At 48.7% G+C, this 15,315-nt stretch overlaps 1 protein-coding gene across 3 annotated transcripts in view; it reads left to right on the forward strand.

The window, feature by feature from the left end:
- Positions 1-15,315, forward strand: part of LOC137065097 (ankyrin repeat domain-containing protein SOWAHA) — a 179,935-nt gene that overhangs the window by 44,032 nt on the left and 120,588 nt on the right. The gene's annotated exons all lie outside the window — the stretch shown is intronic.

A 15,315-nucleotide genomic window follows, 5' to 3' on the forward strand; every position in this document is an offset into this window, starting at 1 on the left:
CAAGTTTTATTCATGTCAGATACAAATTGTGTAAGTAACTTTAAAAGTTACTCTATTGTTCTCATTGTTAATCGGCCACTTACTTTCATGTATTTCGGAAGAAGTTGGTGAATTCACTTGTCCTAAATCCAATAGATCTGAGAACTGCGGCACAAACTAAAATGGTGCCGTGCATCACGCATATAGCTCAACTAACGCTATCATAATAAAGGTGTTTAATCAACAAAACATATCCAATTGCACATATATGACATTCGGAATATCAGATCTTTCATGCTATAGTAACAAATTTGTCAACAAATATCGTCTACAAATTTGTGAATATTTTAATAAAAAAGTCATGTGGTCAGCCAGAATATTTTCAACTTAAGTGTGAAAGGGTTAAACAGTTTCCCTCCACTTAACAAATAGTAGCACACTAACAACCACTCTGAATAACTTAGCAACATCCTAGCAACTTTCTAGGACCCTCTCAGGACACCCTCGTGACTCCTTGGCAATCACCTACAGCATTAGATTCCGGTGGTGAGTTTTTAATGGGCAAGCACATGTTCTTCAGGAAATATAAAGATCTAGTTCTGTTCAGTGTCACTGTTTCATTTGATCAAACAGCATATGCTCATCATTACATACGCAAGTGCATTGCTGGCCTTGGTTCATCATGTTTTCTCAGCTTGCCTTTTGTAATCCTCTTAGAGGCTCCTGCTTGTCCTGGCTCAGTGAATGTCTTACCCGTACAGTGAGTATGGTCACCCTGCTGATGAGGTCAGCCCATCCTGCCCTCTTGTGTCAGATCTTAGCACGTTTTTAGACCTCTTGATTTGGGTTGATCCCATGGTGCTTTGTTTGACACACACAGCCGGTTACAGGTTTAAGCATGGTTTGTTTGTTGCCTTTTATGGTGTCATACCCTCTCATTTGGGGACACGCTGAAGTTAAGTTAAGCTCTTTCGATAGGATGTAGGTTAATATATAACTATATAACTATATAATATATAACTATATATGTTTATTTGTTATTTTAGTATAATTTTTTAACAAAATTAATTATTAATTAATGTATTACTTATTTACTTATGTTTTATAGGTGCTGGTCGTATAATTATGATATCCTCAAAAAGTTGATTTATTTCACTAATTCCATTCAAAAAGTGAAACTTGTATATTATATTTATTCATTACACACAGACTGATATATTTTAAATGTTTATTTCTTTTAATTTTGATGATTATAACTGACAACTAAGGAGAATCCCAAATTCAATATTCAATATTAAAGACAATTAGTGCCATACTCTAATCAGATAATTAGCTCAAAACACCTGCAAAGGCCTTTAAATTGTCTCTCAGTCTAGTTCTCTAGGCTACACAATCATGGGGAAGACTGCTGACTTTACAGTTGTCCAAAAGACAACCATTGACACTGCATTGCAAAAGAGGCTGGCTGTTCACAGAGCTCTGTGTCAAAGCACATTAATAGAGAGGTGAAGGGAAGGAAAAGATGTGGTAGAAAAACGTGTAAAAGAAACAGGGATAACCACCCTCTGGAGAGGATTGTGAAACAAAACCCATTCAAAAATGTGGGGGAGATTCACAAAGAGTGGACTGCAGCTGGAGTCGGTGCTTCAAGAACCACTAAGCACAGTTTCAGCTTCGCATTCCTTGTGTCAAGCCACTCTTGAAAAAGACGGTGTCAGAAGCGCCTCGCTTGGGCTAAAGACAAAAAGATCTGCTGAGTGGTCCAAAGTTCTGTTTTCTCATGAATGTCAATTTTGCATTTTTCTTTGGAAATCAGGGTCCCAGTGTCTGGAGGAAGAGAGAAGAGACACACAATCCATGTTGCTTGAGGTCCAGTGTAAAGTTTCCACAGTCAGCGATGGTTTGGGGTGCAATGTCATCTGCTGGTGTTGGTCCACTGTGTTTTCTGAGGTCCAAGGTCAACGCAGCTGTATATTAGGACGTTTTAGAGCACTTCATGCTTCCAGCTGCTGACCAACTTTATGGAGATGCAGATTTAATTTTCCAGCAGGACTTGGTACCTGCACAGAGTGCCAAAGCAACCAGTACCTGGTCTAAGGACCGTGGTATCCCTGTACTTAATTGGCCAGCAAACTCACCTGATCCTTAACCCCAAATAAAATCTATGGAGTACTGTGAAGAGTAAGATGCGACATGGCAGACCCAAAAATGCAGAAGAGCTGATGGCCACTATCAGAGCAACTGGGTGGAGTTTCTTCTTGTTGACGTTCAAAGAGTTGTCAAACAAACCAGAGCTAGACCCTCCCTCCTCCTCCTCCTCCTCTGTTCTTCCTTTCTGCCACCAGAGTTCTCGCCACCTTTCGAAGTCTTTTTTCTGATGTAAATTTGGGACTTTGCACGTTCCTTCTCCTTTTCCCTTTTCATTGCTTCAAGTTGTTCATCAGAATGTCGTCTCTTTGGTCGTGTGTCGGCCATATCAAAATCATTTAATTCGAACTTCCCTCTTTATTCTTTTCTCTTCTACACACACACCTTCATGCACGCGCACTAACCCCAAACCTCCACCCCCAAATCATTCTTGTCAGTTATTGGCTAGGGCACTGTTTATTATGTTTCGTAGTTCAGAATGCACCAGTTTGTTTTTGTTGCCGTTTGTGGAGCTTGTGCTGACTACAGAGACTGTTTTTTAGGGGACAGCCAGCTAGTGGATTGTGAGTGGATGTTTGCTGTATGTGACAAAAAATTTTTGGCCTAAAATGCGTGCCATCGCTTAGAGCATCTTTAATCTACTGTTTCCCTTCCACCGTTAAACACACCACACACACTGTTCAAAATACTACAGTGCCACAGAGAACAAATCGCATAGTTTTCCACTAAATTACATGTTTGTTTCAAATCATTGCGAATGTACATAATGCCAGTAATACATTAGATCAATAAAATATTAAATACAATGACATAGATTGCATGTTTTCTTTCCTTTGTAATGTTTTGTCAATAACAAAACGTCATATTTTGTTAGCAATTTATTCATTCCTAAAGTGAACTTTTGCCAATTTTGCTTGAGAATGTAAATACAGAATGAGCGTTCGGTGAGTGATACGATGTTTTGTGCTACTCTGGTGTGCTACAGACTTTGTCAACACTGAACTGCTGGAATGGCTAGATGTCTTAGCTACTATTTATTGTAGCTAAGACATCTAAGTCTGGCTTAAAATACTGCATGTCAGACAATAAGTCTTGTCTATATTTTTAAGATCACAAAATCTCACATTGCATTGCATCTTTAAGATATTCAAAAAATTGTAGTGTATTGCTGTAATGGGCTCTCTCTCTGGTTTCGTTTTCATTCTGTTCCCTGTTCTGCTTTTCCGGAGTCCTGTTTTCTAGGTGGTTTCTATGGTTTCTCATTGGATTACATTCACCTGTTGTTCATTTAGTTATGTGTATTCAAGCCTTTAGTTTCCTCTGTTTATTGTTAAGCCTCGTCTTTGTTGGAAGTGGTTTTGTTCAGTGTGTTTGTTTCTTGTTCCTGCGTGTTTTCCAAGTAGACTCTGTTATTGTGTTTCCTCGCCACAAGCAACTCGTAACAATAGCAGGCTTTACGTAGGAAAACATCTTGTATTGCGATGACATCCCCACTAACATCCTGCTGAAAGACAACATTATGACTGCAGTGGTAGTAATCTAGGCTGAAACAACAGATACTCTTCCTTTATCCTGTGATTTCATGCTTATCAAAGCCTGACCTCACTGCCACTCCTGGTTGAAAGAAGTTATGGTGTTTATTTGTTCCCACCATTCCAGATCAATGGCCTAATCCTGCGACTCCATGAAACTGGTGGTGTCAGGTGGAGCCAAGTCATTCCTCTTAACTAAAACATCTGTGTTTTGCCACGCCACCGTCAATGCACATAATATGTAAGAGATAACACATTACCAAATGAGAAAATGTCCCTACTTAAATGACTAGCCTGAAAGCCCTTGTTGCTCGCCTCTTTGAACAAGCGGAGTGAGAGGTTTTCGGGTAATTCCACTGACCTTGCACGCCGTTCTCACTTTGACAATGCCAGGGAACATTGTGGGGCACAAGATCTTTCTCTCACAGGCAGACAAGATATAAATGGGAGTAAATGGGTTTTTCATTTCTAAATGCCGTCTGATAATGGAAGTGGGTGGCATGTCAGATCACACACATATGAGCCTCTGTTGGAGATAAGGCCATTTGTACAAGAGAAGTGTGTGTGTGTGTGTGTGTGTGTGTGTGTGTGTGTGTGTGTGTGTGTTATCTTCACCCCTCTGTTACCGCAATGTCTATTCTGTTCTTGAAAGACTCATTTGAATTTCCTCATCATAACAGCCCTATGCTTGAACCTCAATTAATATGTTAATGTTGCTGTGCAAGCTTTTTAATTAGTACAAGATGAATTGCATTGCATTTTGGGGACCTGATTATCGCTCTCAGATGCTTTGGGGGTGTTATTTTGTTTTTACGTGACACTCGCCTGGTAATGGTATTGTTCAGTGTTGAATTCCCAAGCTTAAAGTATTTAATTTTCTAAATCGTTATGATTTATTCCAATAAGTATTTTTCACTAGAAACTCTTGACTGATAATATATCATAAAATGGGTAGTTGGCTGGGTCACAGTACAAATCTGTAACTCGAAAATTTGTATTTGCTTATACCAGTTTAGACACTCGAATTATTACTAAATTATTTATATTTATTTACACATTATAGTCATTGCTCAGTTAAGGATTGGGAATGATTGTATGTTTTTCCCATGTGCACTTAACTCATAATAATGGGGTTATATGATTATACTTTGTTTGGCATTGTGAAATGGATAAACTCTGAAATCAGTGGTTAAGGTTTATTTAAAAAGCTATTCCTGAGCAATAAAAAAGAGAGCACAACGCAGGTTATATACAAACGAGTACTTACCACACTCTGCTCAAGTCGTGCTTAGAAAGCTGGTTTCACTCGATCAACTTGATCATTTGTATTTTCAGAATCCTGAGCTTCTGGAAGCTTTACCAGACCTGAGCTTGAACTGATACTGTAAAACCAGCAACACTATTATTAATTAAATGCTTAACCGTAAACTAGGTTCCCTGAGATAGACAGAGATAAACGTCTCGGTTACGTATGTAACCCTCGTTCCCTGAAGGAGGGAACGGAGACGTACGTCAGAACTGAACCGACGAATGGGATCTTACTTTAGAGACCAATCCTACTTCGAGCATCTAACAACGAGCCAATGAAATTTGGCATGCGATCACGCATTCCACGCTCCGCCCCGCAGCGCGGGTATAAATAGGAAGTGGAATGGTAGATCAGCGCTTTTTCTGCTGAGGAGCCGAAAGGTGACCGGACTCCCAGCGGAAGCACAGCATCTGGCGACGGGACGTACGTCTCCGTTCCCTCCTTCAGGGAACGAGGGTTACATACGTAACCGAGACGTTCCCTTTCAGTCGGTCACGTTCGACGTACGTCAGAACTGAACCGACGAATGGGATCCCTATGGAAAACGCCAGGATGCTGGCCCTTCCAGCGTCCTGCTTGAGCGCACTGCACCGTCTAGTATGGTACGGAAGTCAGGGCTCCAAGCAGGGAGTACAGTCACTGCTGTTTCTGCAAGACCCACTCAGAATGACTATTGGATAACGCTGGGAAAGCGTGCCTACCTCGTACTTGAGAGAGAGGGTACGCTGCGGGGCCACGTCCTTCAGGGAAGGAGAGGTGGCAGAATACGCATAAGGACTAACCTGGCAGGGTAGTGCAACATATGGCAGTCTCTGGGGTGGTTCCAGCCTGATTGAAGGGGGGAAAGAACACGCCCAGAGACGACAGAGCGGGCTCTGTCGAGGGAAAGACACGGGGCTAGCCCGAAGGGTAGCTGATACCGTGGAAGAATACACATATGGGGTTGCCGTGAGGGTACCGCTACATATGGGACCCAGCCTACAGCCACGTTTCACAAGCATACGGGTGCAGGCCTGGCGTCAGACGGTCCGCAACGTCTGACACCGGAGGGGTGACGGAGGAGCTCGACAGGGTTAGCCGGTTTCCCGGGGAACACAACTAGAGACAATAGACGCACGTATCCGGCCCAGAGGGCGGGAGTGGCGTTTCGCAAGCCGACACTTAGAACGGGCACTTAGCGCTCCTGGCCACTGGGGGCGAGGATGCGGGAAGATACCGGCTCTACACGTAAGCTATAGAATCTAGCAAACGTGTTAGGTGTCGCCCAGCCCGCAGCTCTACATATGTCTGTCAGCGAGGCGCCTTGAGCCAGCGCCCAGGAAGAAGCAACACTCCGAGTGGAGTGAGCTCTTACACCGAACGGGCAAGGCACGTCTTGGGACTGGTAGGCCAAGACTATAGCATCCACTATCCAGTGGGCTAACCTCTGCTTGGAGACAGCCTTTCCCTTCTGCTGGCCTCCGTAACAGACGAAGAGTTGCTCTGAGGTCCGAAGGCTTTGGGTCCGGTCAACGTAAGCGCGAAGAGCGCGGACCGGACACAGCAAAGCCAGGGCTGGGTCTGCCTCCTCCGAAGGCAGCGCTTGCAGGTTCACCACCTGATCCCGGAAGGGAGTGGTAGGAACCTTGGGCACATATCCGGGCCGGGGTCTCAGGACGACGTGAGAGTTACCTGGCCCGAACTCTAGGCACGATTCGTTGACCGAAAGTGCATGCAGGTCCCCTACCCTCTTGATCGAGGCCAATGCTGTCAGGAGCACTGTCTTCATTGACAAGATTTTTAACTCACAAGACGCCAAAGGCTCGAAGGGAGGGCTCTGAAGTGCTCTGAGCACTAGAGCTAAGTCCCAAGAGGGTATCGAGGATGGACGAGGAGGATTTAGTCTCCTCGCACCTCTGAGGAACCTGACGATTAGGTCGTGCTTCCCCACGGACTTACCTTCTACTACATCATGGTACGCTGCTATTGCTGCAGCGTATACCTTGAGGGTGGAGGGAGACAGCCTTCTCTCCAACCCGTCTTGCAGGAAGGAAAGCACGACACTGATCGAACACCTTCAGGGGTCTTCCCGGCGGGAAGCGCACCACTCAACGAACAGGTTCCACTTCAGAGCATAGAGGCGCCTTGTAGAGGGGGCTCTAGCTGAAGCGATGGTGTCTACGACAGCTTGTGGTAGTCCATCTAGAACCTCCGCGTCCCGTCCAGGGACCAGACATGAAGATTCCAGAGGTCTGGACGCGGGTGCCATAGTGTGCCCCGTCCCTGAGAAAGAAGGTCCTTCCTCAGGGGAATCGGCCAAGGAGGGGCTGTCGCGAGGAGTGTGAGTTCTGGGAACCAGGTCCGGTTGGGCCAATACGGCGCAACTAACAAGACCTGCTCCTCGTCCTCCCTGACCTTGCACAGTGTCTGTGCAAGAAGGCTCACTGGGGGAAACGCATACTTGCGTAGGTCCCGGGGCCAGCTGTGCGCCAGTGCATCTGTGCCGAGGGTACCCCCGGTCAGGGAATAGTACCACTGGCAATGGGTCGAGTCCGGAGAGGCAAACAGGTCGACCTGTGCGGCTCCGAACTGGTCCCATATCAGCTGGACCGCCTGGGGGTGGAGTCGCCACTCTCCCGGAGGTGTCCGCTGACGAGAGAGCTCGTCGGCTGTCTGGTTCAGCACACCAGGGACATGAATGGCCCGAAGCGACCTCAGCTGCTTCTGACTCCACAGGAGGAGGTGGCGGGCGAGTTGGAGCAGACGACGGGAGCGTAGACCACCCTGACGGTTGATGTACGCAACGGCCGTGGTGCTGTCCGTACGGACCAGTACATGCTTGCCACGCAGCGGCCCCTTGAGGCGGCGGAGTGCCAGATGTACTGCCAGTAACTCGAGGCAATTGATATGCCAATGCAATTGCGGCCCCGTCCACAGACCAGCAACTGCATGCCCGTTGTACGTGGCCCCCCAGCCCGTGGTGGAGGCATCCGTGAATAGCACAGCATGCCTGGACACTTGTTCTAGGGGCACCCCGGCCCGGAGAAACGAAGTGCTGGACCACTGGCTGAAGGTTTGGCGGCAGTAAGGAGTCACTGGGACCCGGTACTGACCGCTCTGCCACGCCCACCTCGGGACTCGGCCATTGAGCCAGCATTGAAGCGGTCTCATATGAAGCAATCCGAGCGGCGTGACCGCGGCTGCAGATGCCATATGCCCCAGGAGCCTCTGAAAGAATTTCAGTGGGACCGCTGTCCTGCTCTTGAACATATTCAAGCAGTTCAACACCGACTGGACTCGCTCCTCGGTGAGGCGCGCCGTCTGGTTGACCGAGTCCAGCTCCATACCGAGATAAGAGATCCTCTGTGTGGGACAGAGTTTGCTCTTCTCTCGGTTGACCCGAAGGCCCAACTGGCTGAGGTGACTGAGCACCAGGTCCGTGTATTCGCACAACTGGTCCTTCGACTGGGCTAGGATCAGCCAATCGTCGAGGTAGTTGAGAATCCGAACGCCGCGTTCTCTGAGTGGAACAATGGCTGCCTCCGCGACCTTCGTAAAGACGCGGGGCTACAGGGACAGCCCGAAGGGCAGGACCTTGTACTGATATGCTTTCCCCTCGAACGCAAAGCGTAGGAACGGTCTGTGTCGAGGGAGAATAGACACATGGAAGTACGCGTCCTTCAGGTCGATCGCTGCAAACCAATCCTGGGGACGGATGCATTGGAAAATGCGTTTCTGCGTCAACATCCTGAACGGGAGCTTGTGCAGGGCCCGATTCAGAACTCGCAGGTCCAGGATTGGCCGTAACCCACCCCCTTTCTTGGGCACAATGAAGTAGGGGCTGTAGAACCCCGTCTTCATATCGGCTGGAGGAACCGGCTCGATCGCGTCCTTCGCCAGTAGGACCTCGATCTCTGACCGCAAGACTTGAGCATCGCTGCTTCGCACGGAGGTGAAGAGGATGCCCTTGTACTTGGGCGGCCGGCGTGCGAACTGAATCGCGTAGCCGAGTCTGATGGTACGGATGAGCCAGCGAGACGGCCTGGGGAGACCTAGCCAGGCCCCCAGAGACCGTACAAGCGGGACCAACGGCACCACAGACGTGCCCGGGGTGGGGCAGCGAAGCGGAGTACTCTGGCCCGACTCGGGAGGCCCGGAGGCGGCCCGTAGTGTTGCCTGAGCACTCCTGGTTTGGACAGAGAGTGGGTGAGAAGGCCCGGAGGCGTCCTCGGAGCCCACTCTGCTGTCCACTGCCCGGAGGCAGGGAAGTGAAGCACTCAGCCCCGACCCGGAAGGCCCGTGGGCGGCCCGGAGTGTTGACTGAGTGCTCACGAGAGAGGCAGTGTGTGGGTGAGAAGGCCCAGGGGCGTCCTCGAGGCCCACACAGCTGCCCCCTGGCGACGGGAGGGTAGGAAAGGAGTGACAAGGCCCGTGGGCGTCGCACACTGCCAACCTGACCCTCTTGGGGCCCAGAGAGAGAGGAAATTGCTCTTTTGGTGAAAATGTGGGTACCGCTGGACTCCGGAGAGCCAGCGGCAGAGATGTTGTGACCAGTGATGCCCCCCCGGTCCTCCTCCGGGGGGGTGGGAGGGATGCGGACATCATCTCCCTCAGAGCAGCTCCTCTTCTCCCTGGGCTGCCCGTCTCAGGGCCGCTTCCCCTTACGCTTGCCGGCAGGTTTCGCGGGCCCTTGGACGGGTTGGGCGGCCCCCTTGCGTCCGGCACCCTGCTTCGCGGGTGGAGGCTGCTGCTTGGGCTTGGCAGGGGCGGAGGCGGATGCTGGAGGACGCCCTCGGCGACGAGCAGACTGGGGGGCTGCCCCGGGCGGCTGGGTGGAGGCAGCAGCGGGCCGCCGGGGCAGGATATTCTTGATGGCCTCCGTCTGCTTCTTGGCCACCGAGAACTGCTGGGCAAAGTCCTCGATGGCGTCGCCGAAGAGGCCGGCCTGACAGACAGGGGCGTTTAGAAACCGAACCTTGTCCGAGTCCCGCATGTCTGTCAGGTTCAGCCACAGGTGGCGTTCCTGGACCACCAAGGTGGACATTGCCCGACCCAGGGAGCGAGCCGTGACTTTCGTCGCCCGGAGGGCGAGGTCCGTCGCGGCCCGCAGTTCCTGCATAACTGCCTGGTCGGAACCACCCTCGTGCAGTTCCATGAGCGCTTTGGCCTGGTGGACCTGCAGGAGCGCCATGGCGTGCAAAGCTGATGCAGCTTCTCCGCAGGCTGAGTAAGCCTTGCCCGTCAAGCCGGATGAGAACTTACACGCCCGGGAGGGGAGACGCGGGGCGTGCCTCCAGTCCGCAGCGGTCTTAGGACACAGGTGCATCACAACCGACCGCTCGACTGCAGGGATCCCCTCGTAGCCCTTAGCTGCACCACCATCGAGAGTGGTGAGGATGGAGGAGTCAGTCGATCGCTGGCGAGCGCTATACGGCGCCACCCACGACTTCGTGAGCTCCTGATGCACCTCCGGGAAGAAAGGCACCGGGGCGGGACGCTGAGAACCAGCGCGGCCCGTCCCGAGAAACCAATCATCCAGCCGCGAAGGTTCGGGACGTGGTGGAGGGTTCCACTCAAGCCCGACACTTGCGGCGGCCTGGGCAAGCATAGCCGTAAGTTCCGGGTCAGACTCGGGCAACGCTGTCACACCCGAAGGGGGCAACGCAGCCGAGTCTTCATCCTCGGAACCCATTAGCTCATCCCCCGATGCAGCAACCGACATCTGGTCCTCCGCCGGAGCCCCAAAAGAGACGACTGGCGCTCCACGCGGGAGGTCAGCGCGCCCTTCCGGAAGCTCCGCCGGTACAGTGGAGGGGGGAGGGGCCCGAGGAGCCGTGAGACCCGTCGGGTTTACCCTGACCGACACCCTCAGGTCCCCACCAAGGTCATCAGCCAAAGTAGTAGCCCTCTGCTTTGCAGCTGGAGGACCACTAGATCGGGGGATGGACGATGGTGTTCCACCTCTTCTGAGGTATTGGAGACGGGACCGCAACACTGCAATGGACATATTCCCGCAATGGGAACATGTCTCATCCACGAACGCAGCCTCAGCGTGCTGTGCGCCCAGACACGAGAGACAACGAACGTGTCCGTCAAGCGGAGACAGAAATCGACCGCACCCAGAAACACACGGCTTGAATGACATCTTGAAAAAGACGCAGGGTCAAACCGTGTTGCTCTTTTGTGAATGGAAGTTGCTCTTTTAGTGCTGAAGCACTCAGGGAGATGACCGCGGCTCCACGCAGTTCGATAGTGCAAGCCTGCGTGAGCTCTCAGTGATATGTGTGTGTAGTGCCCAGCGAACCAACTGTGATGTATGCAAGGAAACGCTCAGCGAACCAACAGCTCTTTGTACACTCAGTCACTGATGTGGACGGTCTCTCGCTGACGCGCCGTATCACCCGCACTGGCAAACTCTCGTTCACAGGAATAATGTTTTTGACTCGTAGTCAGAAAGCTCTTCGTAGAAACAGCAAATGAAACTGTTCGGCTCCGAAGTAGAAAGCGCTGATCTACCATTCCACTTCCTATTTATACCCGCGCTGCGGGGCGGAGCGTGGAATGCGTGATCGCATGCCAAATTTCATTGGCTCGTTGTTAGATGCTCGAAGTAGGATTGGTCTCTAAAGTAAAATTCCAATTGTCGGTTCAGTTCTGACGTACGTCGAACGTGACCGACTGAAAGGGAACCAAGGTTACTTTAGTAAACAAACCATTCCCTTTCAATACCGGTTTACTCTCCATTGTGTCTGTAGATATGGTGTGTTATTAGTGCAGAACTGTACCAGACTATAAGGCAGAGAAAAGGCCCTGACCCAGGGATGGAAACTCCGATCCAAGTGCCTTTACAAAGTGGCCGCTTTAGGCAGTGTAGTATTACTGGCAGTAGCAGAAAAATTTAAGGAGGGCGGCAATCACTATGGAAGATGCTCAGATGTGCATCAGGCTTGGGCCAATAGAGCCGAAACCACTATAGATAAGCACCACCTTCTGGAGGAGCGTGATGTACATAATCAGATTTTAGTGGGGTCGAGCACACCATAGTCTAACCCTCAAGCAGACAGGACCCATGCCTGTAGGGCAGGGACGTCCAGGTTATAGAATCTGGCAAACATAGAGGAAGATGACAAACTGGACACTGTGCAGATGTCACTAATAGATTGTGTTGTAGTAATTAAGATTGGTCTTGGTTTCGAGACCACTTTTTAAAGGTCTTGGTCTCGTCTCTGAATTGACCGCATTTTTACTTGTCCTCATCTTGATCTCGGACAAAGATGACTCTGGAATTTATCTTTTGGCATACCAGCAGCAACATATGTAACCGAGACGTTCTGTTTTCAACTCACTCCAGTCTAAACTAAATAATTTTAGACTATTTATTTTACTACACATTGTCAACATAAATAAGATAAAAATACTGTGGATTAATGAATTAAAACGTATTCTTACTATCCACTCTTGCTAAATAGGCTAAGCACACTTGTGTTCTCGTTTCTGGGGTGTTCTGAGTAAATGATTAAACTGATTTGTTCAGTTCAGTGTTGGACAGATCAGTTGTTTTAACCAGTCGTTAAAATGATTTGGTTCAAATGAGTCATGAATCATCCCAAAACAATGGTGTCCACTATCCAGTGGGACAACCTTTGCTTTGAGAGAGCCTTCCCTTTCAGCTTCCCACCATAACAGACAAAGAGCTGGTCTGAGGTCCTGAAACACTGCGTCCTGTCTACGTAAGCGTGGAGGGCGCGTACTGGACAGAGCAGTGCCAAGGCTGGGTCTGCCTCCTCCAAGGGCAGCGCTTACAGGTTCACCACCTGGTCTCTGAACGGAGTGGTGGGAACCTTGGGCACATATCCAGGCGAATTCCAGGCATGCTTCGTCAACCGAAAATGCCTGCAGGTCCCCTACCCTCTTGATGGAGGCCAGTGCTGTCAGGAGCGCTGTCTTCATTGACAAGAACTTAACATCTACTGACCGCAAAGGCTCAAACGGGGTCCTCTGCAGTGCACTTAAGCTACTGAGAGGTCCAAAGAGGGTACGAGAGGAGCACGAGGAGGATGTAGTCTCCTCGCACCCCTCCGGAACCTGATGACCAGGTCGTGCTTACTTACCGGTTTACCATCCAAGAGGTCATGGTAGGCGGCTATCGGGGCCACATAAACCTTCAGGGTGGAAGGAGACAGCCTTCGATCCAACCCTTCTTGGAGAAATGAGAGCACCAACCCGATCGGGCATTTCCAGGGGTCTTCTTGGCGAGAAGAACACCAGCTGACGAAGAGGTTCCACTTCAGCGCATAGGCCTGTCGTTTTATTGGACTCGGCCCTAGCGGAAGTGATGGTAGCCACCACCGGAGGTGGTAGGGTACTCAAACCTGCCGCGTCCCGTCCAGGAGCCACACGTGGAGGTTCCAAAGATCGAGACGCGGGTGCCACAGGGTGCCCCGTCTCTGAGAGACGAGATCCACTTTTTAAAGGTCTTGGTCTCGTCTCTGAATTGAACGCATTTTTACTTGGCCTCATCTTGATCTCTGACAAAGATCTCTGGATTTTATCTCAAGACCAGTCAAGACCACAACTGAGGGCACATAAAGATCAGAGAACTCCACCCCGCGCGCGCTGTCATTATTAAAAATCAAAAGTTTTGTTGAATGTTGCGCATTCGGGCGACTTTTTTTCTTAATACCGCTGGATGTGAATTGCGCTTGATCTTCTCTGACCAGCTTAAAGGCTGACATAAATAATACTAATAAACTAATAATACTAATAAACGGGAAACAAATGATATCCATGAAGTGTTTTTGTGTGACAAATCTTCCGCAATGTTCTAACATGTTCTAAATCTTTGCAAGTTTATTGTCAGTATTGCTCTCGCAGATCACGTGGATAGGGTACTTTTTACTGTGTGTGTGTAGTTCAGGTATACCCTACATTATGGGGTCAAAATGTCCCTTGTTTTGTATTTGCAATGTTGTCTCATTATATCCGTCTCAATATGTCCTGTCCTAGAAGTAATTTTTTTGTTTGTATGTCTCTATAAGGATGGCAATGTCCGAAATCCTTGTTCCTATGGTCTCCATGAGGAAAACAGCTAATAAATCATACAAAGTGTTTTTTAAAAATCTAAAAATGTTTGTTTTTGTGTCATATGGGGACATTCCATAGGCATAATGTTTTTTATACTGTACAAACCGTATTTTCTATCCCTTTACACTGCCCCTGCCCCTAAACCTACCCAACACACACACACACACACACACACACACACACACACACACACACACACACACACACACACACACACACACACACACACACACACACACACACACACACACACACACACACACACACACACACACACACACACACACACACACACACACACACATCCCTTCAGTGGCTTCCCTTCTATCCTTCCTTCCATCTTTCTCCCTCCCCCATTCCCCTGCCATTCCCCTGCCCACTGCTATTATTGCCATCTCAGTAATCAGTTGAGGTACATTTACTTTTCCGGGCGAGTTATTGAATCATAACTGTGATTTTAACAGAGTAATTAAAGTTTAATGTGGCCCTGATGAGCTACTCCTTCAGGAAATGTTGTGATATTAAATTATTTATGACTAGAGGGTCTCTGTACCATATGTAAATCATTTAGATATGTAAATGACCCGCTAAATCTCATAGATTATGGATAAAAATGTACTATTCCCATGTTTAGCTCTGGGCTTTTAATCATGGAATTACTTTTCTTTTTGTTCATGCCTGAAGACATATTAATCATATTCTAGAAACACAGTACAAGGTAAGACCTTGTATTATATACAGTTTAAAAGACAAAATAAGTACAAGTTTTATATTTTGTTTGTTGGCAATGACACTGCACTCTTAGGCCTGCCTAAACCATACAGATATACCGTGCCTTTCGAAAGTATCCGGCCCCCTTGAACTTTGCGACCTTTTGCCACATTTCAGTCTTCAAACATAAAGATAAAAAACTGTAATTTTTTGTGAAGAATCAACAACAAGTGGGACACAATCATGAAGTGGAATGAAATTTATTGGATATTTCAAACTTTTTTAACAAATCAAAAACTGAAAAATTGGGCATGCAAAATTATTCGGCCCCTTCACTTTCAGTGCAGCAAACTTGCTGAATCTGAATGATCCAATGTTGACCTAAATGACTAATGATGATAAATAGAATCCACCGGTGTGTAATCAAGTCTCCGTATAAATGCACCTGCACTGTGATAGTCTCAGAGGTCCGTTTAAAGCGCAGAGAGCATCATGAAGAACAAGGAACACACCAGGCAGGTCCGAGATACTGTTGTGGAGAAGTTTAAAGCCGGATTTGGATACAAAAAGATT

This window comes from Pseudorasbora parva, chromosome 25 (genome assembly GCF_024679245.1).
Source record: "Pseudorasbora parva isolate DD20220531a chromosome 25, ASM2467924v1, whole genome shotgun sequence".
In the NCBI taxonomy this organism is placed as follows: Eukaryota; Metazoa; Chordata; class Actinopteri; order Cypriniformes; family Gobionidae; genus Pseudorasbora; species Pseudorasbora parva.